General features: G+C 35.8%; 2 long non-coding RNA genes across 2 annotated transcripts; one reads left to right on the forward strand and one right to left on the reverse strand.

Moving 5' to 3' along the window:
• The first annotated feature begins 18846 nt into the window (after nt 1–18846).
• On the forward strand, nt 18847–20849 carry LOC145162772 (uncharacterized). Its single transcript, XR_013739321.1, has 2 exons — nt 18847–19656; nt 20418–20849. It is a non-coding gene; the product is annotated as an uncharacterized LOC145162772 (long non-coding RNA).
• A 920-nt stretch (nt 20850–21769) lies between these two features.
• Nucleotides 21770–22473, reverse strand: LOC145162773 (uncharacterized). Its single transcript, XR_013739322.1, has 3 exons — nt 22355–22473; nt 22180–22273; nt 21770–22039 (listed from the first exon to the last, which is right to left on the reverse strand). It is a non-coding gene; the product is annotated as an uncharacterized LOC145162773 (long non-coding RNA).
• Nucleotides 22474–24086: the final 1613 nt, after the last annotated feature.

A 24086-nucleotide genomic window follows, 5' to 3' on the forward strand; every position in this document is an offset into this window, starting at 1 on the left:
AATTTTATAAATTACATACCTTTATTGATGATAGAAAGTTACATTATTCTTGTTTGTTAATGATTATTACATAATATCTGAATTATCGCACACATTCTAATATATATATATATATATATATATATATATATATATATATATATTCCATATGAACAGAGAGGATAACAGTAAAACTTCTCCTGTTCGAGTAACATTCCAGCTTATCAAGTGCCTGAAAACACATGCATTTTGAAAATACGTCACCATAAAGTTGGTGAGTCCACATGTTTTGACTCCATGTAAAATAGTACTTTCTCCAAGTTTTAAAAAGTATAATACATAGTATAAAAGAGTCATCCTGACTCATATCTATCACTAACATATAGTATATATCCTAGGTATAATAGTTTCTTATTAAATAAGTTATATACCTAAAATCTCCATATACTTAAATCAAGGAAGGTTACTACATATAAATCCTATTTCAATTCTATACGAGTATATATACTAGGTAATATTACTTACCTATAAATTCCTTATACCTAGAATATAAGTGATTGGGAAAATTATACTTAAAATTAATACTTGTATATCAACAAAGTATAATGTTTCTAACAATTTGCTACCATGAGTCTGTAACCGATGCTATGACATACAAGACCTCTGACAAAATAAATCCCACCAATGGTTCCATGAAGAATTACCACCATTGATACCATGAATCCCGAGGTACCACGAAGGATTTCCCTAATATACAACACCGCGCGATTCATCAACGTCGGATCACACAACAAATAAAAGGACAGTTCGTCACTCTCTATGTGGTAGGTTGTAGCAAACACCCACGAGTGGGGCGGTCAGCCCATATAATTTCATACACGACTTCCTCGCTCACACGGGATTAACGGTTACAGGTCAGAGGATTTCCCCTAAGATTCCCAATCTTAGTTGATGAATACAATAGCTCATGTAGACTTTGTCGGCTTCCTAAATTTCTAACAACAAAAGCATATTCGTGTCTAAAACCCTAAGTTACTAGACTATGCTTCTAAATATTACTCCTAATTTCATAACACATAGGCAGTACAACATCTATAACTCGAAGTGAAACTAGGTTTTATCTTAACATAAAACCAATAATAACAACATACTTAACAATTATATATACAACTCCCAAATATAACTTCAGGACTATATTAATCACATACAAGGTTTTATCATAACATAAAACCAATAATAAACACATACTTAACAATTATATAGAACTTCCGAATATAACTCGGAACTATATCGCACATGATATCTATATAGAACTCCCGAATATAATTCAAGGTCTATATTAGTAAAATCTATAATAAAAACATGCTAATAAGTTTAAGATAGCTGTATGACATCAAAATATCAGACATATTCTAGGTATATATCATGCAAAAACAACTATATCCCAGTTATTATAACTATCTGTGTTGATACGAACATACTATCATGTAAACATAATATTAACTTTTATATAATATTTAGCATGCATTTTCCCCTGAAAACATTAAAAAGTGGGGTCGTGAAACTCACCCTAGTAGCGTGATTTTATGGAATCTAACTAGAAACGGTCAGCGATTCGTAATTGTCGGGCTCGGGATGTGGAATGCCTTCAAAAAACGAGAGAGAGATAAGAGATTTAGGTGTAAGAAGTGTTAAGGTCGAACTTACTATTTATAGGCTGTCCAAAACTAGTCCAAGTTGTGGGCATATATGTCCACGTCATGAAGCATAGCTGCATCACCTCGTAGACTTTCCATTTGGGTCCTAGCTTCGGAAGTTGTCAAGATACTAACTTCACGTCGTGACCTTTATATCCACGTCATGGAGTTTTAACATATCACTTCCGTAGACTTGCCATTTGCATTCTAGCCTTGAGAGGTGTCCTAGATCATATTCACGTCGTGACCTTTATGTCCACGTCGTGGATCATGGCTGATTAGGGTTTCTGCCACGTGTCATGCTCTTAGACAGCTACATCTTCGGAAGGTCATAACGTTTGCATATGAACTCTATTTTTGACGTTCTTTATATCCACGCGTAGGTATTTTTCGGTACTACAACTCTCTTTTAGATTCTTATAGCTAACTGTGACAACCGTCACTTTCTGGTCAAGTCAAAGTCAAAGAAAGTCAACAAGTCAAACTGGTCAACTCCACTAAAGCTAATATGTTAGGAATTACTTTATGGTTACTAATGTATGACTCTAAATCTTAAATGCAAAGTAACACTTGGAAGTTTCAAATGTTTAAAATTCAAAACCTTAATCAAATTGAGGGAAGTGACAACTCTATAAAACACTATTGCGTGCCCTTCGGGGGTGTATAACACTCAAAATGGGATGTAACTAAGTCTACGGTCTTTGATCTACGAAGAAAAACATTACTAAAGGATCCCGACAAGGTCTCTCTCAATCTCTCCCATTGTATCTATCTCTCTCCCAAATCTCTCCAAGTATGTAAAATCTCTCCAAGTATGTGAAATCTCTCCCAAATCTCTCCAAGTATGCGAAATCTCTCCTAAATATCTCCAAGTATGTGAAATCTCTCCCGAATCTCTCCAAATATGTGAAACCTCTCCCAAATCTCTCCAAGTATGTGAAATCTCTCCCAAATTTCTCCAAGTAATTGAAATCTCTCCAAGTATGCGAAATCTCTCCCAAATCTCTCCAAATATGTGAAATCTCTCCCAAATCTCCCAAATATGGAAAAACAGAAAGCACTAACGACATATACTCAGGGTGTACCCTCACTCTAGACAATCACTCATTCAAAATCGATCTATTGCCGGTTTCAATAAAAAGCTTCGACATCATCATTGGCATGGATTGGTTAAGTTCAAATCGTGCTGACATTTTGTGTTACGAAAGGGCCGTACGCCTTAATCTGCCGAATGGCGAAACTTTTGTCGTCTACGGCGACAAACCTAGTGCAACCTACAAATCATTTCTTACGCCAAGGCCCAAAAGTATCTCCGCAAGGAATACTACGGCTTCTTAGCCCACGTAGTGGATGAGAAACAGGAGGTGAAGAACGCCAGGGACATTCCGGAGGTCTGTAATTTCCCTGACGTATTCCCAGAAGACCTTCCCGGAGTTCCACCTGCTCGACAAGTCGAATTCCGAATCGACCTAATCCCCGGAGCTACCCCCATAGCCAAAGCGCCCTACCGTCTAGCGCCAACTGAGATGCAGGAACTATCCAGCCAACTAAACACACTGTTCAGCAAAGGGTTCATTAGACCCAACTTCTCGCCTTGGGGAGCACCAGTTCTGTTTGTGAAAAAGAAGGATGGATTGTTTCGCATGTGCATCGACTACCGCGAGTTAAATAAGCTTACCATCAAAAACCGATACCCTTTACCCCGAATCGACGACCTATTTGACCAACTCCAAGGAGCATCTTACTTCTCAAAGATCGATCTGAGATCGGGCTACCACCAACTACGGGTTCAGGAGGAGGATGTTCCTAAAACAGCGTTCAGGACTCGGTACGGTCACTACGAGTTTGTAGTGATGCCCTTTGGGTTAACAAACGCACCCGCGGTGTTCATGGATCTAATGAAACCGAGTGTGCCGGCCTTACCTAGACAAGTTCGTGATTGTCTTCATAGATGACATTCTAGTCTATTCAAGGAGTAAGGAAGAGCATATCCAACATCTACGACAGGTTTTGGAGACTCTAAGGGCGGAGAAGTTATATGCAAAAAATTTTCGAAATGTGAATTTTAGATCCGAGAAGTGGACTTTCTCGGTCATGTGGTTAGCGAGAAAGGGATACACGTGGATCCCTCCAAAATCAAGGCGATCGAGAACTGGTCAGCACCAAGGACGCCCATAGAAATCCGCCAATTCTTAAGCCTCGTTGGCTACTACCGAAGGTTCCAAAACTTCTCCAAGATTGCCAAACCACTTACCACCCTAACCCAAAAGAGTGTAATTTTCAGCTGGGGAGAGAAACAAGAAACCACCTTCCAAACCTTAAAACAGGCCCTGTGTAGCACCCCGATTTTATCCCTACCAGAGGGAACCGAAGACTTTGTGGTCTACTGCGACGCATCAAACCAGGGCCTAGGATGTGTGTTAATGCAACGAGGAAAGGTCATTGCCTACGCATTGAGGCAATTAAAAACGCACGAGGTCAATTACGCCACACATGACCTCGAATTGGGAGAAGTAGTGTTCGCCCTAAAAATCTGGAGGCACTACCTTTACGGAACAAAGTGTACAATCTTTACCGATCACAAAAGCCTTCAGCACATCCTTAATAAAAAAGAACTCAACATGAGGCAGAGACGATGGGTAGAATTACTGAATGATTACGAGTGTGAGATTCGTTATCACCCAGGTAAGGCCAACGTGGTTGCTGACGCCTTAAGTCGAAAAGAATACTCGGGTCGCCGAGTAAAGTCATTAACCATGACAATCCATTCGCACCTGTCCATGCAAATCAAAGAGGCCCAGCTGGAAGCTTTAAAGCCCGAGAATGTGGCGGGTGAGGCATTAAGAGGAATGGATAAGAATCTAGAAGTCAAGGACGACGGAGCTCGTTATCTCATGAACCGAATTTGGACTCCGAAATTCGGCGGGTTTAGGGACGTCGTCTTGAACGAAGCACACAAAACTCGATACTCCATACATCCCGGTTCAGACAAGATGTACCTGGATCTAAAGAAACTCTACTGGTGGCCGAACATGAAGGCCGAGATCGCTACCTACGTGAGCAAGTGTCTAACTTGCGCCAAAGTTAAGGTAGAGTACCAAAAGCCTTCGGGTCTACTCCAGCAACCTACGATACCCGAATGGAAGTGGGAATGAATAACCATGGACTTCATAACCAAACTGCCTAAGACAACGGGTGGTCTTGATACCATTTGGGTAATCGTCGATAGATTGACCAAATCCGCGTACTTCCCGCCAATAAAAGAAACCGACCAGATGGAAAAGTTGACTAGGACGTACATCAAAGAGATTGTACGACTACATGGTGTGCCGATATCCATTATGTCGGACAGAGATAGTAGATTCACTTCACGGTTCTGGCAGTCCTTGCAGAAAGCTCTAGGGACCAGGCTAGACATGAGTACGGCCTACCATCCACAAACCGACGGGCAGAGCGAAATAACTATTCAAACCTTGGAAGATATGCTACGAGCTTGTGTTATTGACTTCGGTAAAGCGTGGGATACCCACTTACCACTTATTGAATTCTCGTACAACAACAACTATCATACTAGCATCAAGGTCGCGCCATTTGAAGCTCTTTATGGCCGCATGTGCAGATCACCACTGTGCTGGGCTGAAGTGGGAGATACACAGTTAGCAAAAGGGCAAGTCCCTAACAACACCCTCACTGGCCCTGAAATCATAAGGGAAACTACGGAAAAGATTGTTCAAATTCGAGAAAGACTGAAAGCATCTCGAGATCGACAAAAGAGCTACGCCGATAAGCGACGCAAACCCTTGGAATTCCAGGTTGGGGACCGAGTGCTACTGAAGGTCTCACCATGGAAAGGAACGATACGCTTTGGTAAACGTGGTAAACTAAATCCAAGGTATATCGGGTCGTTCGAAATCCTTGCCAGGATTGGCCCGGTAGCATATAAACTTCGGCTACCCCAAGAACTTAACAACGTACACCCGACCTTCCACGTGTCAAATTTAAAGAAGTTTCTGTCTGACGAGACTCTCGTGATCCCACACGAGGAAATCGAGGTCAACGAGAGTCTCCACTTCGTAGAAGAACCGGTAGAAATCATGGATCGGGAGATCAACAGAACAAAACATAGTCGCATCCCTATAGTGAAGGTCCGTTGGAACGCTAAACGAGGACCCGAGTTCACCTAGGAACACGAAGATCAGATGAAACAAAAATACCCACACCTCTTCCCAAACGCCTGAAGTCCTAGTCAAAACGCTAATTTCGGGACGAAATTCCTTCTAACGGGGGGATGATGTGGCAACCGTCACTTTCTGGTCAAGTCAAAGTCAAAGAAAGTCAACAAGTCAAACTGGTCAACTCCACTAAAGCTAATATGTTAGGAATTACTTTATGGTTACTAATGTATGACTCTAAATCTTAAATGCAAAGTAACACTTGGAAGTTTCAAATGTTCAAAATTCAAAACCCTAATCAGATTGAGGGAAGTAACAACTCTATAAAACACTATTGCGTGCCCTTCGGGGGTGTATAACACTCAAAATGGGATGTAACTAAGTCTACGGTCTTTGATCTACGAAGAAAAACATTAATAAAGGCTCCCGACAAGGTCTCTCTCAATCTCTCCCATTGTATCTATCTCTCTCCCAAATCTCTCCAAGTATGTAAAATCTCTCCAAGTATGTGAAATCTCTCCCAAATCTCTCCAAGTATGCGAAATCTCTCCCAAATCTCTCCAAGTATGTGAAATCTCTCACTAATCTCTCCAAGTATGTGAAACCTCTCCCAAATCTCTCTAAGTATGTGAAATCTCTCCCAAATCTCTCCAAGTATGCGAAATCTCTCCCAAATCTCTCCAAGTATGTGAAATCTCTCCCAAATCTCTCCAAGTATGTACCTTCCTCAGTCGAAAACGGCCCAAAACCAAAGGAGAAAACCCTCTTAGTCCGGAACCCTCTTGGTCCGGAACCCTCTTAGTCCGGAGAGTCCGGAACCCTCTTAGTCCGGAGAGTCCGGAACCCTCTTGGTCTAGAACCCTCTTAGTCCGGAACCGGACAATTTCGCATCCCCACCCCTCAGCTTTAGACTCCCCACTTCGAAACCATGAAAGAGCTTCGGAATATCCACCTTTGGCTCCGGAACCCTCGCAGGTTTGCTTCCCTCTCTCGGTTTTCGACCACTTTTGCGTTTTAAGCTCGTTTTTCATGATTTTCGCATGGGATTTTCACCCAAACTTATATTTTGACATATAAGACCATATATATTCATATTTTAATCACATTTTGGGGGAAATCTCAACTTAAACACAATATCTAGTGGGTGAGATATTGAGATAGAGTGTTGCTCTTTCCATGAAGTATGACTCAAGTTAACCCCCATACCTATATAGGACAACCCTCAGTCATTATTCATCCATACCTAGTCAACTATTTGTCCTCTCACACCTCTCCTCCAGCTGGTATCTTGATCAAAAGTTGGAAACCCCCATATCTCCTTCCACTTTACTCACTCTCCCACCCAGAAACAAACACTTCTCTCTCATTTCCCTCTCAAGGAACTCGAGACTCCAAGGCTGCCTTTGAGCTTTTCACCCTCATTCAGTAAGTATTCTCATCCTACATTGAAAATTATTCACTCCTTCACTCAGATTATGAATCTCTCATAACAAAGGTCGCCATAATTGTTCTTAGATCTTCAACTCTCCAAGCTCCTGCCAAGTGTTCTTAACTTGGAAACCCTTTCTCTTCAACATTCATCTAAAGAAATCACTCAAGGTGAGTTCATACCCCTACATTTTCATATTTTCTTCAAGTTTTAGGGGGGAATACAAGTTAATACACCTTAATTTAACACAAACTCATACTTCAGCTTTTTACAGAAAAGTTGAGTCTCATTCACGTACTGTTTTGACCATCTTAAACTTAATATCTTTCAAAACTGTTTCATATGCAAGTAGTTCGGGTTTATACCTTTCTAATGACTACTTGCACATCTCCATACGATTTTCCTACAATTTATGGTGATTTTTATAAAACTGCCTATCATTTCCGAAATGAATTCGGACCAGTCTGTGAATTTGAACATTTTCACATAAGTTAGACACTTCTAAAAATCATAGTAAAAATTATGGATCAACTAGACACATTTTCTAAACTCCAAAGTTTACGGATTCAGTTTTCGACTTCGTGTGATTTTTCTATTATTTTTCTAAAACAGTGTAGAAAGGTTAAAAACTAGCTCACAGCTTACAATTTTCATAACACTTTGTAACATGTTGAGCAAAGTGTTTGTCCTTGATGACTTTATAATTTACATATGTTTTCTGTTAAGGTATAGTTAAATAACAGAAATTTACTTCCTGAATTGTAAGAGTCCTTTCACATTACAAACATACAAGATGAAACATAAGAAGCATAGTTATGCATTACTAAACATACTACATGTAAACTCATTAACGTAAGTTGTGAGACAATTCTTCAATTGTACTCTTAGAGTACGGGTTAAAATTCCTGCAAGTTATAACCAAAGTCTCTTGTAGGGAGAGCGTGATAATTTTGTATAGATCTATATTGGGATTGACACCCCACACCTCGTTGCTAGCTACAGCAGGACCTGCATGTCTACGGGTGACAAAAGTCATAGGATCTTAACGTCTGAAAAACGTTGTAGCAGGTTAATTCTAGTTATAGTATGGTTATAACGACTCACATAGGGAATTAACAACATTTCTAGTTTACGGGAAAATTCTACTTTAAAAAGGGGTTTTATCTATTTAAAACTACAACCACGTTATAAGTACAAAATACTCACATACTCTCGGTCTTGGGACTTAAGACTACAAGACTTTTTATAAGGAAAATAAGGGATTTTTCTTGAAGCATACATTACCATTACAAACAAAGGTTTTCAAACTCTACATCCAAAAGCTTATGAACTCACCAACTTAAATGTTGACACTCTTTCAAAACTACTTGTATTCTCAGGAAACCAGTGAAACAGGTAAACAACTGCTTTTGAGGATGGGACGCAGGACGTCAATTTATACATTTTGTCATCATAATGTAATTGATTTTGAAACATGTAAACTCATACTATGGTGTAACTTTTTCAATTATATCTATGATGGTTGTTTTTACCATGAGCACTATTATACTAGTTGTTGTGATACTATACATGAAGTCATTTCCACCCCCCGGACGTTAACACCATCCTTGGTTTGGGGGTGTGACACTAACTATCACTATATTTTAAGTTCTTCTAATTATATAGTTTTATAGTGTTTAGAGTTTATCATAACTTCTTCACGCGAAGTCAGATTTAGACGTTCTGTTTTTGGAATCGTAAGGACATGTACTTTGATTTATTCTATAAGGTAGGTATGAAAGTTCGTATTTGTATTAGAATTTTCCATGAACTACAAAGTAATTTTGTCACATTACTTATTTGACATAATCACATTACTTGATTAACATAATCACATGTGATTTTTGTTGACCTATTTTGAATGGTTTTACATTCTCCCCCCGTTGAAATAATTTCACCCGAAATTTATCTTGTGGATGGGGTATTGTTAAATAGTTGGGGGTATTTTTGTTTCATCTGATCTTCACGTTCCCGAGTAAATTCAGGTCCTCGTAAAGAGTTCCATCAAACTTTCACTATGGGAATACGATTTTGTTTTAATCGTTTGACCTCTTGATCCATGATTTCGACAGGTTCTTCTACAAAGTTGAGTTTGGTATTGACTTCTATCTCATCGAGGGGTACAACAAGAGTGTCATTGGATAGACATCTTTTGAGATTTTATATGTAGAAAACATCATGTACATTGCTTAGCTCTTGAGGCAACTTAAGTTGATATGTGATAGAACCAATTCTTGCTAGAATTTCAAAAGGTCCTATATACCGTGGATTTAGTTTGCCTCGTTTCCCGAATTGAATCACGCCTTTCCAAGGAGAGTCCTTTAACATTACTTTATCTCCAACTTGGAATTCCAAATGCTTACATCTTACGTCAGCATAGCTCTTCTGACAATCACGTGTAGCCTTTAATCGTTCCTTAATTCGCACGAACTTTTCAGTTGTCTTGTGGATTATTTCTGGCTCGATACGTAAGGTATCGCCTGTATGTTCTCTATCCAATTGTGTGTCTCCAATTTCTGCCCAACATATTGGGGAACGGAATTGTCGTCCATAAAGAGCCTCAAACGGTGCAGCCTTAATGTAGGTATGATGACTATTTTTGTAGGAAAACTCAATTAACGGTAAATGAGTATCCCATGCGTTTCCAAAGTCTATTACACAGGCTCGGAGCATATCTTCTAAAGTTTGAATGGTCCTCTAGTTCTGACCATCAGTTTGCGGATGGTAAGCTGTGCTCATATCTAGACGTGTTCCTAAGGATTTTTGTAGTGATTGCCAAAATCGTGACGTGAACCTATTATCTCTGTCAGAAATAATGAGAAATCGGAACTCCATGCAATCTGACAATTTCCTTGAGATAAGTTCTAGTCAGCTTCTCCATCTTGTCGTTCTCCTTGATTGGTAAGAAATGGGCGGACTTAGTCAATCTATCGACTATTACCCACATATTCTCAGAACCACTAGGAGTTTTGGGTATTTTGGTGATGAAATCCATTGATATCTGCTCCCATTTCCATTCGGGTATTTCTGGTTGTTGAAGTAAACCCGAGGGATTTTAATGTTCTGCCTTTACTTTAGAACAAGTTAGGCATTTACTCACATAATTGGCAATCTCAGCCTTCATGTTTGGCCACCAATAATGTTCTTTCAAGTCTAAGTACATTTTGTCAGAGCCTAGATGTACGGAATATCTGGACTTGGGAGCTTCTTCCAAGACTAAGTTCCTAAATCCACCGAACTTAGGGGTCCAAATTCGGTTCATAAAGTATCGTGTTACGTCATCCTTTTGTATAAATTGCTTTTCCATTCCCCATAAAGCTTCGTTCTTGATGTTTTCTTCTTTTAGAGCTTTGAGTTGAGCTTCTCGAATCCGTGCGGTAAAGTTAGAATGGATAGTTATTGTTAATGCTCGTACCCGACAGGGTTTAATATATTCCTTTCGGCTTAAGGCGTCTGCTACTATGTTTGCCTTTCTAAGATGATAACGAATCTCATATTCGTAATCATTCAACAATTAGACCCATCTTCGTTGTCTCATATTAAGATCTTTTTGGTCGAAGATGTGTTGAAGACTCTTGTGATCGGTAAAGATAGTACACTTTGTACCATATAAGTAATGTCTCCATATTTTCAGTGCAAAAACTATAGCTCCCAATTCAAGATCATGGGTAGTGTAATTATTCTCAAGCACCTTAAGTTGTCGTGATGCGTAAGCGATAACTTTTCCTCTTTGCGTCAAAACACATCCCAATCCTTGATTTGATGCGTCAAAGTATATGATGAAATCTTCTGTCCCATCTGGGAGGGATATGATTGGTGCACTACACAACATTTGTTTTAGTTTCTGGAAAGCAACTTCTTGTTTATGTTCCCAGTTGAACTTCATATATTTATGGGTTAGTGTTGTAAGTGGTTTGGCTATTTTGGAGAAATTTTCTATGAATCTATGGTAATAGCCAGCAAGTCCTAAGAATTGACGCACTTCTGTTGGCGTCTTTGGTGCTTCCCAGTTCTTGATTGATTCAACCTTGGAGGGGTCAACATGAATTCCTTTGTTACTAACTACGTGCTAAAAATTGTACTTCTCTAATCCAAAATTCACATTTGGAGAATTTGACGTACAACTTTTCTTTTCGTAGTAGTTCCAAGATTATTTGCAAGTGTTGACCATGTTCTTCCTTAGTTCGTGAATATATCAATATATCATCGATAAATACGATCACAAATTTATCCAAGTATGGTTTGCAAACACAATTAATGAGATCCATAAACACTGTTGGGGCGTTGATCAATCCAAAAGACATAACTAAGAACTCATAATGACCATAACGAGATCTAAATGTTGTTTTCGGAATATCGTCTTCTTGTACCATAATTTGATGGTATCCTGATCTGAGATCTATCTTCGAGTAGCAACTAGATCCTTGAAGTTGATCGAATAGATCATCAATTCTTGGAAGCGGATAACGATCCTTGATCGTTAGTTTGTTCAGCTCCTGATAATGAATACACGTTCGAAAGGATCCGTCCTTCTTCTTAACAAACAAAATTGGTGATCCCCAAGGTGAGAAACTTAGTCTGATAAAGCCTTTGTCAAGAAGTTCTTGTAGTTGGCTGGATAGTTCTTGCATTTCTGATGGAGCCAACCGATAAGGAGATTTCGCTATTGGTGCTACTCCTGGAATTAAGTCAATTCGGAATTCGACTTGTCGAATGGGTGGTATTCCAGGTAGATCTTCAGGAAACACATCAGGGTAGTCACATACTTGAGGTATGTCGTTAATTTCTTTTGTTTCTCTTTTCTTATCTACAATGTGAGCCAAGAATGCGCTACATTTCTTATGTAGATATTTATGGGTCTTGGTGAAAGAAATAACTTTGAGGTTCTTCCCATAATTATCACCATAGATAATCAGGGCTTCGTCGTTAGGTAAGGGTAGTCATATGGCTTTTTCATAGCATAGGATTTTGGCGTGATGTAAAGATAACCAATCTATGCCAATTATGACATCAAAACTACCGATAGACATTGGCATGAGGTTGACGTGAAAGAGGTAGTTATTTAGAGTTAATAGACAATTTTCTAGAATTTCATGTGTTTGCTCGGTTTGACCGTTCAATTTCTACTTCATAGATTTCTTTTAACTCGCTAGACTCATGACTTAACAATTTTCTAAACGTCGGGTTTATAAAACTTATATCAGCTCTAGATTCAAAGAGTATAGTAGCATATAAATTATCTATGAGAAACGTACCAAGTACCACCGAAGGGTCCTGGATTGCTTCCCTGCTTCCGATTATAAATTCCCTGCCGCGGCCTAAACCTCCTTGACTTCTTAACTTTTCCCCTCCTGTAGTGTCCAATCTCACCACACTCAAAACATGTTCTTCCTCCACCATAGTCTGTTCAAGTATTTGTTCTCTGATTTACTATTGCAGGTATTGTGATCCTGCAAAAATTGGCGGTGTGTCCCTTCCTTTTTGCACTTCATGCAAACAAAACAGTCACCTAGGTGCTGATGGTTACACTGACTGCACCATTGAAAATTTTCATCATTCTTCCTTGGTTGTATGAGTATTGCTGTCGTGGATGCATAATTGGTTGCCACTTCTTGTCTCTTCCCGAATGATTGTCTAGGAATATTCCCATTAAACTTGCGCTTGTTTGTTCCAGATTTGGGAGGTTCGACTTTTGAGACCATAACTTTCCCTTGGATCTCTGTATTAGTTAGCTGATGTGCAATTTGTTTGGTACTGTCATATGTGGTAGGTTTTGATGCGATCACCATCCCTTTGATTTGTAATGCTGAACCCCAGATATATCGCTCGATCTTCTTATATTCAAGGGTTACAAGTGTTGGACACATCACCACAAGGTCATTAAATCTAGCGCTATAATTTATCTATGAACCTTTCATTGTTAGGTTCCACAGTTCTTGTTCCAGCTTTTGTATTTCCTCTCTAGGACAATACTCCTCTACTAGCATCATCTTCAACTCCTCCCATTTCATGGAATTTGCAGCATCAATTCCCATTGTATTTACATGGTTGTTCCACCACGTTAACGCTACATCAGCGAAGGTACATGCTGCAAATCGTATTTATATGGTTGTTCCACCACGTTAACGCTACATCAGCGAAAGTACATGCTGCAAATCGTACTTTACAGTCATCTGGACAGAAGCTTATTTGAAATATGGATTCTGCCTTTTCAATCCACCTGGTCAAATTAACAACCCCTTCAGTTCCATGGAAGCTCTTAGGTTTGCAATTCATAAAGTCCTTGTAGGTACACATTCTGGCGTTTCCTACATTGGCTTCATTTCTAATTCATGATGTTGTGACATTAGCTAGAGCTGCAATTATTCTCTAAGCTATAATTTCTTGAAGCTCTGCTGAACTTATTGAGCGGTTTATTTCTGGTGGTGGTGGTTGTTGTTGTTGTGGTTCTGATCGTTGGTTAAGGTTTAGTCGAGCACTACTTCTTCTAAGCATTTTGTTTAGTTCCTATTATAAATAGTAAGAATATTATGAGTTTTATGAAGTATTAATCATCAAAATACGAGTACTAAACACTTCAGTTATTCTTCAAAGTGTAAAACATAGTAGATGACACAATGATTACTGTAATATATGCTTCATATTATTACCAGAGGTTACATCAGTTTACATCAGGGGAGGCTTTGAGCAGGGGCAGATTCGTCAATCCAGGGGGAGAAGGCCTATAGATAGGAATATCCACACACTCTACCTATCTACCACATCTTCAATGCAGCAAAGCAGTAAACAGGTGTGATGGTACCACAAATCTTTTAACGGGGCTATTTTGGTCCAGATTTCTATCAGCTGCAGGGCCATGATTCCTAGCACCAGATTGTTGCTATAACTATCTGCATTCTTCTTTTGGTTACTTCAATTGACTATCTATTCAATGTTGACAGTTTAGGGGAATTTGGCTAGATTGTCGAGCCGCATCCATCTTCTTGATGTATCATGGAGTAAAGTCTTACATATGAGGAATTTACATCTTTAAGTTTCCTTTGTCTTTGTGTAAAGTCTTACATACATATTCTCATTTTTGGGCCATTGCTTGTGTTTTCCTTAAATTATCTTAGTGTTCAACAGTTGTGAGACTATGAGGCTTTGAAACCGTATGTTCCTCATGTATGACATATCCAAAGACTTCACCTCATACAAGGTCCAATTCATGTAACTGATGTTATTATTTTGGATCAAACATATGAAAGGTAATGTTTCTTTTCTTTTGAGCCACCCATGTTTCTGATCCTTAATATCCATCGATGTCGTGTTTGCTGGTGAAAGGTGGAAGGGAACAAGTAGAGTTTTTCAAGAGCGAAAAGGAACAAAGATGAGGAAGACATACTTATGCTATTAGAGAAGTAGATATAAATATTATTGTTTCTTAATTATAGTATATTTCCCTCAAAATAAATTTATATTCTAAACAAATCAGCGTCTAAAAAAATAGTGGAATAATTAAAATACTTTATATATTTAAATGAGAGGCATAATTGTCAACAAACTACAAAAATATGTGGATGCATGAAAAAATGCACTGGAAGAATCACTTCACTATACTAAAAGGAATGTTGCTTGACGTTGGACTATACAATTTGCTTCCATTACATTTTCAAAAAAAAACAATAAGATAATTGTTATTGAGTTTTTATTCCATTTATAGCAATGCACCTCCAACAAAAAAATATGGAAATCTCCATAAAAGTCATAAAATTTTACCCTAATTTACGAAAAAGTCCCAAACTAAATGTTGTTTACGAAAAAGCATGAATTACCGGTAAAAAGGGCGATTTGACCCCTTTTTCCGATTTACCGGTTTTATTATTTACCTGTTTCACTAAAGTCTCATTATTTTACCCTAATTTGCGAATAATTCCCAAAATAAAATTTACTGATGGTTTGACCATTTTCTCTATGTAACATACATTTTACCGGTTTCATTGCTGACCCGGACGCCTGATCATTAAATGAGATGATGAGATGGATATGTTGAGCTATATAATGCTATGTTTAGCATAAAACTTGATATCCTGATGTATTGTATATCTTTTTGGAACATCAAAAGCATCCAACGAAGACTACAATAATTACATAAACTAACAACAACTGCGTTATTTTTTACGTTTATAAGAAATATCAAATTGTCTATCTAATCTTATGTAACCCAATATATCCATCTCATCAGACATCAACTCATTTTCTGCCCTTTTTTCTTGGAAACACACATTTTATTGGTTTCATTGCTGACGTAGATATATAGTCATAAATGAGTCGATGAGATGGGTATCAGATTTTATAGTAAATATGGCATTATATAACTCATCGTATTCATCTTATCAGCTAATTTAATGACTAGGTGTCTAAGTCAGCAATGAAACCGATAAAATGTATGTTACATGAAGAAAATGGCCAAATCATCAGTAAATTTTATTTTGGGACTTATTCGCAAATTAGGGTAAAATAATGGGACTTTAGTGAAACATATAAGTAATAAAACCGGTAAACCGAAAAAAAGGGGTCAAATCGTCATTTTTACCGGTAATTCATGTTTTTTCGTAAACAAATTTTAGTTTGGGACTTTTTCGTAAATTATGGTAAAATTTTAGAACTTTTCTGGAGATTTCCAAAAAAATATTTGTAAAAACTTACGCTGCAACGTGCAAGCTTAAATTTTCACTTCCCGTCTCTCAGACTTTGAACTTTTGAGGAACGAGGATGTTTACACCTACACTTCACACCCTACAACCGTTTAAATTGAAACTTTTCAGCCTTTATCTACTTTATAAATTGTCACTTTCAGTCCCTCGACTTTGAACCTTTTATAACGTGAGTTTCACGCCCCCTTCGTTTTCTAAAGTTTCTCAAGGTAGGTTTTGTTTTATAATATTTATCTATGTTTTATGTAATCTTCTTAAAAATATATATTATTATTTCTATAGATATTAATAGGGAACAAATTGTACAAGAATGTCTAGATGCATTGTTATTCTATTGACAGCCTCCAAGAATACAATACTAGTTAGCGTTGCTTTTAGAACCATTGCAAATATTACAATGAATGGTATTCCTTTAAATCTTTTAAACTTTTATATATATACACACAAACACACACACACATATATATATATATATATATATATATATATATATATATATATATATATATATATATATATATATATATATATATATATATATATATATGGAAATGATCAAATGAGAACACCTAAAAGGTTGAGAACGCGAGAACAGTTCTAGACCAATCAATATATAATGACATATTAGTAATTGTATATTTAAATTAAATTAAAATAAAATAAAATCAATCAAATTCCCTTAAATTTAAGATCAGTTACCAAAATAGAATAAAATATTTGATTTTTTATTTTTCTTATTAATGAAATATAAAAAAACATTTTTATCAAAAAAAAAATTAAAACTAAAAAATTTAATTTTTTTTTCTTAAAAAATGTTTTTTTTCTCCAATTTCATGTCTATTTTTAAACAATCAGATTATTAAAAAAACGTTTTTACCATGATTAAAAAATGTTTTTTATTTTTTATTTTTTACCAATATATCAAAAAGATTAATCATTTCAACCGAATATGTGTAATCATACAAAAATAAAAACATATTTATAGTTATATATGAATCTGTTGTAATCGTGAATGAATAGATGAATTAAATTATAATAATAAACGAATATAACACAATTTATAGAGAAAAACTACAATACAATTATAATCATAAATAAATAAAAATATTGGATATTTATATCTAGATTACACATCTATTCATAAATAATAACACAACAAGTTACAATGTAATACATATCTATTTTTCTATAATCACATTTGAATACAACATAAACAAAAATTATAATAAAAATAATTAATTATTCATAAATGAATATATATCATTAATCACATTTGAATACAAATCCAATCATAATGAATACCACTCTAATCATAAATAAATATCATAGCTGCCGATCCCATGAGGCACATGACAAAACCCATTGCTAACTTAGACAGTGTCACAAATAAGATCAGAAGAATCAGAAGAATAACTCAACCAGTCAGCAAAAAAAAGCCTCAAGTCAAATTTAACCCTGGGGAAATCAAAAGAGGCAGCAGACTCTTGGCTTTTCCCCCTCACCTCGAACGCTTGTAGAGGAAAGGATGACAGAATGTGACGCGAGCCAGAGGAGCACCACGGTCGGGATCGTGGATGATTTCGATGATTACACCCTTGAGGTAACCATTGTGTTCTCCAAAGTCGAGGCTGCGGAACCTAGCAGGCCCCTTCCGGTGGTGGGTATGGGGCTTAAAGAACGACCCTACTCCCTTACGTTGTGCCCTAATCACACGCCTGATTTCTGGTTCTCTCTTACCTCTCTGTCTCTCTCTCTCGCACACACTCGGTGGCTAGGATTTGGGGACGACAACAGGTTCTGGGGAGTGAAGATCCTGATATAGGGTTTGGCAATCGAGAGTAAGTAGTAATATGGGCCGAGCTCTGTTGTATGGATAATTTAGATGGCTGTTACAGGCATCAAGAATCCGTAGACTAATCTTCAAGAGTCAAATTTCAAACAAAATTGAACCATGATAAATTCGCAGCAACAAACCAGCATAACCGGTGGTCCTTTTTCCCCCTCCTCTTTGCGATTAATCTGCCACCACCGAGCCCCCTTCTTTCCCTTTCTTCTTCTTCATTCGCTGCCAAGAATAACCACCATGAGGTTCTGATTTAGATGGAGCGATTGAGACCGATGTACAGGTGAGGGAGGCGTGCCCTAGGTATAGAGAGAAAGATGAAGTCGAAAATAGTGGAGTGAATGATGAAGTCATAGGTTTATAGAGAGATTGAGAGATTTTAGGAGTTGTTTAAAATAAGGGAATGATTAATTACCATGATACCCTTTTCTTATTTTTAATTCAATTTAATTGAATTTAAACATTTTAATAATAACAAAATTTCTAATTAATTATAGCCTTAGATCTAAGATAATAGATGGATGAGATCTGTTCTCGCGTTCTCAACCTTTTAGGTGTTCTCATTTGATCCTACTCCTATATATATATATATATATATATATATAGTAAACTGCGAATTTGGTTCCTGAGATTAGCAGAATTTGGTTCCTGAGATCAACAATGAGATTAGCAAAAAAATGTGGATGGAATCCAATAAGTTTCCAACTTGCACTATTGGTCCAAAATCACAAACTTTCTGCGGATTTGGTCCCTGAACAATTTGAAATAACTATTTTACCGTTTTAATTTCTTTTTTAGATTTTTTATATTTATTTTAATTCCTTTTTAAATAGAAAATCACTAACTTTATGCGGATTTGGTCCAAAATCACAATCTTTCTGCGGATTTGGTCCCTGAACAATTTGAAATGACTATTTTACCATTTTAATTTCTTTTTTAGATTTTTTATATTTATTTTAATTCCTTCTTAAATAGAAAATCACTAATAATATCCACCCCTCCCCGTTTACCCTCTTGGCCTCTTCCCTTTTCCCAGTCTTTCTCTTTCTTCCTCGTCCCAAAAAAACCCGGATCCATCTAAATTTACCATCTCCTCATCCTAATTTCACCACAAGCACCACACTCCATCTCCACCGTAGATCCACCTATCCTCCACCAGAAAAACGCCTCCCACCTGTTGCCAGGATCTGTGAACAGAGACTTGAGAATGTAGTTGTAGAGTGAGAAGCGAAGAAGACAATAAGGAAGAAGACATGTCAAAAGACGAGACCATTTGCGTTTGTAGAGGACAAGGAGTAAATAAGAGGCCATCTAGGTGATGAACAAGTGTTTGAAAATCAGACCTCTGTCATTTTTACATATTGATGAACCCAAAAATCGATACCATCGGACCATCTAAAAATCGTAAATCTCGATCTTGGAGGGTCACCGAATGAAAACCTAGATTCGACTGTGAAAACCCTATCGCCTTAGAAGTATTTGGGCAATGGAGCCCTAGAAAATTCATGTGTCGAATTCGTCGGAACCATAGCAGTATCCGGCCACTGATATGCCATTGAAGTGTTCTCCATCTGGTTCATCTAACAGGTTTATGCCTAGATAGATCTACAATATGTGTATCAAATATTCATCTAGTTCATCTCACAGCTTATCACGAGATAGAGTAAAAGAGGTTAAGTGCTCTAATGTGTGTTAAATCTTTATCTAGTATTCCCAGAACTTCATTGTGTTCATCCCTGGAAATGTATATGGATGTGAATTAAATCAGTAAGAGATGAGGGTGGGGTTATATGTCTATGAGGTAGGGTGGGAGGGTACGTATTTTCTTTTTGTTTTTTTTCAATTACTAAATTATTGAAATAAATCAAAACAAATAGAAAATATAAATTGGAAGGGTAAAATAGTCATTTTAAGTTTTTCAGAGACCAAATCCGCCAAAAGTTTGTGATTTTGAACCAGTGGTCCAAATTGAAACTTTTTGGACTTTATCCACATTTTTTTGCTAAACACAGCCACCAAATTTGCAGTTTACTCATATATATATATATATATATATATATATATATATATATATATATATATATATATATATATACTATGAAGAGAGATCAACTTTTGTTTTTGGTAAAACTGAATGAATGATTAATTATGGGTAAAGAAGGTGTTGCTTTACTAGCACATACATCGTCAAAAACAAATGATCCCTAAACTCTCAGAATCGTAGCAAGAGCAATTGCAAATTTATGCGGAAATGGTAATTAGGTAATGTTCATATTGTAGAGAATAGCAACATACTGTATTTTTTTACTCATAAAAGTAACATACTTACATTATCTTTCCAATATGGGCATTGTACTTTATTTGTATCATAATGCCATTATATGTAAAAAAAACATAAATATGTTGCTATTATGAGTTAAAAATCGAAAGTAAGTTGTTATTATATGTAAAGCAAATGTATTTATTTTTATCATAATCTTCAACTTATATGTGCTCCCTTACTTTAATGCTTTAAAAAAATTTTAATCTATTTATTTTTATTGTGGTCTTCCATTTATGCAGGTTGGGATTACACTAGATATTTCTACAAGCCTATTGTCACTATTTACATTGAACACCAAACAAGCTTTTGTCGTTCTAGCTCTACAACACAATGCTCCAAACAGGGGAGGACGCAGGATTTCACAGTAGGGGTTGCACAGGAAAGTGAGGGGTTGCACGATAGTAGAAAAAATAAAAATTTTGAAAAAATTCGAAAATTTTTCCACTGCGCCCGGAAAAGTCAGGGGTTGTCGGTGCTAACCTGGACCATCACTAAATCCGCCCTTGGCTCCAAAGAATATTGCTAATCAGGGAAAATGTTAAAATTGTACGTGTTATTTCGACTTTGGATGCTAAAACATGAAATCTAAAGGCACTTTATATACATCACTCTCGTCTGTTGCGAAGCGTGGGAAACCTCGTAATTTTATGTATAATGTGTGTTTGAGGTTAGTTGTATATTATGTATGTAGGTCATAGTTATCCATGGGATAGGACATGATTTCAAATTTGGTAGGGATAGTTAGATAAATCGTAAATACAAAATAAATAAATAATAACAATAAGTAAATAAATAAATAAAAATACCGTGTATTTAACATTTAACCACTTGAATCATGTGTGTTTTATATAAAAGCATACAAGTGTTTCAATAATCGGAACTTGTGGAAGTGGTTTTTGAGACAGGTGCTTTTACGTGTTTCTTCCCATCACATGTTAACAATTATAAGTGCATACGTGCATCTCATTCCTTCCACATAAGAACTCAAGAAATCAATTTTATTATATAAATTTATCAAAAAGTACAAATTTGTATCAAAGATATTGTATATTTGGTACTAAAATTGTATTTTCGGTTTCTTCAATGGTATCGTGAAATGGTGCTACACGCTCATCCCTAGTCACCATTCATTTGTTCGAATTTTTTTTACGAATGTATACATTATTTTATCAAGTTGAATGTATAAATCGATAAAATTCAAAACCAACTACCAACAAGAACTCAAGAAATCTATTTCATTATATAAATTTATCAAAAACTACAAATTCCTCCCTAAATATATGATTGGATATCATCATTACAAACTAAAAAGATAAAATGAAATAACCTAAAATTTTGAAAAATAAAGCGAAACTTTCAAACAAAAACGGAAAACCTCACTACAAAAAGAATAACACACAAATCCATACTTTTACTCATTCACGTTCCAAAATAATCATTTTCATTGTAGTCCATTCTTTTTGTTCAACTCCACTTTGATGTACACATTAATTCATAATACCAAGTAGTTAGTATTTTATCAAACCTAAATTCAATTATGATATTTCGATTATTTTTTTTTCAAAACCAAAACATCTTATCAACAAATAAATTGTTTAAAAACTATGAATAATAATTCAATTCAACATTACAAATTTTTAATTTATTGACACAAACAGAAAGTGGTAGTACATGGATTTGTTAGCACTTAGAACACCATAAATAAGTAAATAAATACATTAAAATCAAAATCTAAAAAAAAAAAACATAAAATTCATATTTTTCTTCTATTCATGGCAACAAGTAAAGCGATCAGAAGAAGATGATAGTTGGATCACAGCAACACTCATCAAGAAGACAACAGCAACACAAAGCCGCTAGACTACAAATCAAAACAAAATTCCAATTAAAACCCACATACGAATGGATAATAATAATCAACCAAATCATCAAATCCATAAAAATATGGATGAAAATAGGAGATTTTTTTTTTTCAAAACAGGGGGAATACTGAATACATACCAGCCTTCAAGAAAACCAGGTTCTCGTCGGGGAGGAGGAGGTGCGGCGTATTGCGGCGGCGCCATCACCGGAGGTCCTTGATAATAGCCTCCTCCTGTTGAAGATGATTGTTAATTGTTTTGTGAATTGGAAGTGAGATGAATAAAGGATTGAGAAATGTGAAGTAGATTCGTACCTTGAGCAGGGTAAGGATAAGCATATTTTGGTTCATTCATGATTTGTTGAATTGAAGAGGGTAGTTGTGTAAGGTGGAGTGATGAAGGTGGGTAGAATATATAGAGGAAAAAGGTTTTTGCATTGATGGAAATTGGGATTGGTAAAGGTAAAAAGTAAAGAAAGGAAATTAAAGAACTTTCTTGATTATTCTCACTTTTTATTAATTATTATTGATTTAAGTTTTAGTCGGATTTATTGTTTGGTCTAATTTCTGAAAAATTGATAGATTGTTTCTAACTTTGTGTTTGTTTATTTCTTTTATAAGTTTTTATATATTTTTATTGAAAAAAATGATATTTTAGTCCATCGAACTTTGGACTTTTTGGTTTAAATTGTTGTTAAATTATTTTGGTTTTTATTGAGGGTATAGGATGAATTTTCACTTGTTTATTTGGTCCGTCTAATCTACAATAACAATTACATCTAATATAAACCCTAATAAACCTAATATTTTATCATTGGACTTACTAGTACATCGAATATAAACCCTAGAAAACCTCTTTTGAATTTTTATTATTAAATGGCGTATTAGAGATGTATTTTTCATGTTTTAAATTATTTATTGTTAACTGAGCGATAATTTTTTTTTTTGATGTTTTAAAATGTTTTTGGTATGATCTTACGATCTCGATTTGATTTTACCATCATGATTTTACAAAAGTAGAAAATGATCTTATATAAGATCTCGATATTAACAATTTTGTCAAAAACCCGAGGTACATGTTGGTGTTTGTATAATTTTGTCAAAGTTACTTATCCCACATAGGAAGGAACATCAAACTTTCGTATGTTTCAAAGACTTGTTCCTTTATTCTTGTTACTAAGGGACTAAGAGCATCAAGTGAGCTAGTGTGACTTTGTGGGCTTTGAATAACTAGTGTACTACTAGTGATTAATTATATATATTAATAGTCAAAAGATGGCCTTGTGCATTGGGGTTTTAAGAGATTATCTGAAATTAGTATTATTATTTTTTTTAATTAATTCCGACTTTAATCAGATAAGGCTAAATTTTGAGAAGTTATCAAAACTGTATTTTGACAGTTTCATGTCAATCTTATTTAAAGAAATCGGATCTGATTTTTTAGATCTCTTGGATGAACATACACCACAAATACATAAAAACTCTCTCTCAAATTCCATGAATACATATAGTAGATTCACCATGAATTAAGTTATCGTGCAAGAACTTAATTTAAGATACTTGTATCTTAAATTCAGAAGTCCAGAAACTATTGCATGAATGGGGACCAATTTCTGCTTTAGGACATTGCTTCTGCAAGCCTCTATCTGTTCATAATCTGTAAATTTCGTTTAGTAAGTTTTATGTTTATATTTCTTGATTTCATCTCTATTTGATTTTTGTAACAAATAAAATTGTTTTATACTGTTTTGATAACATTTGTTTTAAAAGTACCATGATAGATACGAGATGAAAAGAGAATTTGTCCATATTCATAAACATATCTTATTTCCTCCGCGATTGAGGAAAGCTAATTTCAACATACGATAACATCCAATTATGATGTCTATGTAGAATATAATGCGTCATAGAATTTCTATTATGGAAGTGCTCCATTTAGCTCATAAATAATTATCGTGTCAAATTTTGAGAAGACATTTTAAAAAACATCTACAATCATTTCACGAGGGTACTTATGGTGGCGATGGCTACATAGTCATATTACTTT

Source organism: Lactuca virosa, chromosome 3 (assembly GCF_052849685.1).
Source record: "Lactuca virosa cultivar CGN04683 chromosome 3, Lactuca_virosa_CGN04683_v6, whole genome shotgun sequence".
Lineage (NCBI taxonomy): Eukaryota > Viridiplantae > Streptophyta > Magnoliopsida > Asterales > Asteraceae > Lactuca > Lactuca virosa.